A 4,446-nucleotide genomic window follows, 5' to 3' on the forward strand; every position below is an offset into this window, starting at 1 on the left:
CTGTGGAAGGTTTATTGTGAGGATTAAAGGACACGTGTGTGGAGACTAGCCCTGCAGCAGGCGCGCCCAGTCCTCCCTACCGCAGGCCGGGCCACCCAGAGGCAGGAAGCCGGCCCTGGGCGCAGACTCCACCTCGGAGCAGGGGGCGGGGGACCAGCTCGGCCTCGGCCCTGGGGACCCGGCAGAGCACAGGGTGGGGCCTGAGGAAGGGGGTGGTCCCCGCAGTTTCCGGGCGCCCCTGCGGCTGCCCAGGGGGAGTGCAGGTGCCCCAGGGGTGCTGTGGCTGTGTCTGGGGATGAGGTCCCCCCCCGCCCCTGCTGTTAGGCCCACCATGGCCTTGGGAGCCCCCCTGGGCAGAGCCACTTCTGGGCTCGAAATGTGGGCCTGAGGATGAGGACACCCTCTGCACGGTGGTAGAACCCTCCAGACTGAGACAGGCTTGCGTCAGATTCCGCTTCAGCCCGTTGGTAGCCGCGTCAGCACAGACAATCCCCTTCGGCGCTCTGGGCGTGCAGAACACGGAGGACGCTCTGTTCCCCAGGGCATAGGTTTCCAGGGGATGGAATGAAACAACCTGTGCTCAGTTTTCTGCGACAGACGCTGCTGTGCGTGGCCCATAGTGTGCCCTCCGTAAGTGGGGCATGGGTGGAGGCCGCTGCTGCGCGTGCTACTGGGCATCTGGAGCCGGTGTCCTCGGTTTATACGGTCGCCTGCCTCTCAGCCTGCAAACGCCCAGAAGACAGGGAGTGTATGTTATAGAGGCACAATATCAGTGTGTGAGTGTTGAATAAAAGACCAGCTCTGATTCGCAAGAAACATGGTAAATGATGGGGAACATAGTGTATGTTGAGAACCAGCTTCGAACCCGGAGCTGTGCTGGAAGTCGTGTGGCTCCTGCCTTTAGGTGGTCTGGCGCCTTGGTGGTGGTGATGAAATTTCCACATAGACAAAAAAAGAACTACACATGCCACACTGTGTGTTTATTAATAACATATAAGAAATATGCAAAATACACACTCTAGAAAATGTGTGTGTTAGTTACACCTGTTTGTGGGTGCTCTTGGAACCAAGAGATTAAAGAGGTGATGTTAGAGCAGAATTAGCTGTAAAGGCTTATGTCAGGATTGGGGGAGAGTGTTTGCTTCGGCAGCACATATACTAAAATTGGAACGATACAGAGAAGATTAGCATGGCCCCTGCACAAGGATGACACGCAAATTCGTGAAGCGTTCCATATTTCAAAAAAAAAAAAAAAAAGATTGGGGGAGAGGGAGCCTTGGAGAGGACAGGGCCATGAGGGTCAAGGGGAGCAGGCAGGGAGGCAGGCAGGATTCTGTGTTGTCACTAGGACACAGAGGACTCTTAATATCAGGAGGATTTTTATGCTCTACTGATACGGTCTTTCAGCCAAGAGGGTGACATAATAAAATGATGTTTTGAGACGATTAATCTGGCACTGTGGTGCAGGATCCATTAACGAGAAGATTCTGTCAGTTGGGGGACTGTTGCAGCAGTCTGGACGTGAGATATGTGAGTCCTAGAATACACCTGTGTGGTGTTCAGGGCCCACCCATGTTCTGACCACCAGTATGGGCCCAGAACGTCATTAGGCACTTTTACAGAGTGATCCTTTCAAGTCTAACAACCTGCAAGGATGAATCTTAACCCTTCTCTTACAGATGAAGAATTCCAGGCTCCGAGAGGTCATGTAACTTGTGAAAGTTTACAGCTTACAAATGGTAGATGGAAGATTGAATGTCTGGTTTTCTAACTTCTGGAATTTTCTATGTTATACAAGCATTGACTTTCCTACAGTGGAAGATTCTGTTGCAGGTGAGGAAGAAACTCCTAAAAACAAAAGTATCTGATCATTGGGAGGATCAGGGTGTAGGGTCACAGGAGCTCAATGTTCACACTGAGTTGGAAGAGGCAGACATTTCCACGGCAGATCTAGGGAAGAAAGTGGGTTTGAATGGTATTCTTAGCCAAATACAACTGATTTGGAAGCCGGATGGGAAAAAAGGTCTTTTGCTTTGGAGTACTCATGAAAACATGACCTGAAGATAAATATTTGAGAAAGAATTAGAAACTGTTGGGTTTATGCATGAAATTGGATATTCAAAGTAAAAAAGGGCAGGTGAGGAATAAATCTAAAATGTGTTTGAATAAAAACCTCATAAGAATGGATGTTTAAACATTTTAAAGAAATTCAAAGTGCACTGATATGCCACTGTAGAAAAATATTTCTAGTAAGATTCCATGGAAGGAAATGAGAAGCTAGAAGTCACTCTGGGGAAGAAAAGTGATTAAAAAAAAACTTAAGGATATTATGACTGTACAGTTGACCCTTGGACAACATGAATTTGAACAGTGTGGATCCACTTATATGTGGATTTTTTCTTCAATAAGTGTGTTGGAAAATATTTTGGAGATTTGGAACAATTTGAAAAACTCCCAGATAAACCATGTAGACTAGTATATAAAAAAATTAAGAAAGATTTAGATATGTCTTTGTCTTGCCAACGGGTTTCAGCCCTGGGCAAGTTCATTATGAATTCAATGTGACCAAAGAAATTGACAGCAAAATGTTCTTGGGGTGAAAGGGTTATACCCAACTTTATTTCCAGGTGGCAGGTCAGTCACCAGAATCCCGTTCACTCAGAGCGAGTCTGCATGCAGCAAGCTGGTCTCTGCCTCTGGGCCTCTCTGTCCACACAGCTGTCCTCAGGGCCTCTCTGCACAGTTGTCCCACACAGCCATCCTCTGGGCCTCTGTCCTCGGTGCTGCCACCACTCCAGCCTCTGCTCTGCTCTCCTGCAGCCTTGCTCCCTGCCACCATGTCACGCCCAGAGCACTGGACGGAGCTCTTTTTATAAAGTCATCAGCCATTTATTGCCCACAGGTGTGTAGCTCACTGCAGGGCCAGGTGAGAATCCTGGCCACAGGAACTCTCATTTTATCCACAGTCATGAAAGCATGAAATATATTTAATACCAGTCTATTTTATCATTTACTACAATAAAACATACACAAATCTATTATAAAAAGTTAACATTTATCAAAACTTATACACACAAACTCATACAACTCATGGGGTCATTCATAGTTGAGAAAAATATAAACAAATTGCTGTAAATCTCAAAAAAAGTTTCCCAATATATTTATTGAAAAAAGTCCATGTGAGAGTGGACCCAGGCTATTTGAACTCATGTGGTTCAGGGGTTACCAGTAGGCTGTAACTAGTTAAGTTTTGGGGAGTCAAAAGTTAGTATGCAGATTTTCAGCTGAGTGGGGGTTAGTGTGTCTAATCCCAACCTTGTTCAAGCATCAACTGTACAGTGACTAATTTTTTTCTCCAAAAAAAATGTAAACATAAATAGCTATTTACCACTTAAAGCTTCCAATTGTGGGCCTGTAATAGGGTTTGAATTTGCTTCTATGACAAGAGATGAATAACCTTAACTAATCTTGTTTCTTCTGAATTTAAATGTTCTCCCACTAATTCTTATTTCAGGCTCAAAGCAGGAAGATTGATGCTGGCAGAGCAATCGAAATGTTCTGTCTCTTCAGAGATGGAGGATTTTGTGCCAACTGAAGCAGATAAATATGGTCAGTAGAAACTGAAAGCTGAGGTGCTGACTTCCGGTATTTCTTAAGGTCCAATAACAGCAGAATTGTTGGACTTACTTCCCCAAATTTTAATTGACAGAGCAAAGAAGTATTTTATCAAGTGTCTCCTAAGTATGTTAGGTTTATATGGAATGCATGAGGTCTGCACGAGTCTTCGCAGACTGGCAATTAGTGAGAAAGCAGCAGAGGACACGTGACGAGGACAGGGCTCTGGGCTCTAGGCCCCACCTGCGTGCCACATAGAGTTCCTCTGCATCAGTAATCTTGGAGGATGAGGATTTGATTTTCCTTAAGGAAGCTGGAAATTACCAAGGGTGCTTACACAATACAAACTAATATGATCATTGCGCTTAGAAAAAAATCAACACTGTACCCAACACGGTGCCCTTTCCCAACGCCAGTTAGTATTCTGTATTCTGCCTTGTCTGGACTCCTCAAGCCCAGTGTCTGGTCCCCTGGCACTCTCAGGGCATATGCTTATGGATAAAATGAGAGTTCTTGTGGCCTGGATTCTCACCTGGCCCTGGTTGACTAGCTCACTGCACACCTGTGGGCAAGTTGACTCTATATAAAGAGCTCCGCCCAGTGCTCTGGGCGTGACATGGTGGCAGGGCTGCAAGGCTGCAGGAGAGCAGAGCAGAGGCTGGAGTGGTGGCAGTGCCGAGGACAGAGGCCCAGAGGACGGCTGTGCGGGCAAAGGGGCCCAGAGGCAGAGACCAGCTCACTGCAGGCAGACTTGCTCTGAGTAAACAAGATTTTAGTGATTGACCTGCCACCGTGGAAATAAAGTTGGGTATAACCCTTTCACCCCAAGAC

The 4,446-nt window shown here is 46.6% G+C and overlaps 1 non-coding gene across 1 annotated transcript; it reads left to right on the forward strand.

The window, feature by feature from the left end:
- Positions 1–1,134: 1,134 nt before the first annotated feature.
- Positions 1,135–1,241, forward strand: LOC118914407 (U6 spliceosomal RNA). Its single transcript, XR_005025607.1, has one exon. It is a non-coding gene; the product is annotated as a U6 spliceosomal RNA (small nuclear RNA).
- The last annotated feature ends 3,205 nt before the right edge of the window (positions 1,242–4,446 follow it).

This window comes from Manis pentadactyla, chromosome 1, assembly GCF_030020395.1.
Source record: "Manis pentadactyla isolate mManPen7 chromosome 1, mManPen7.hap1, whole genome shotgun sequence".
Lineage (NCBI taxonomy): Eukaryota > Metazoa > Chordata > Mammalia > Pholidota > Manidae > Manis > Manis pentadactyla.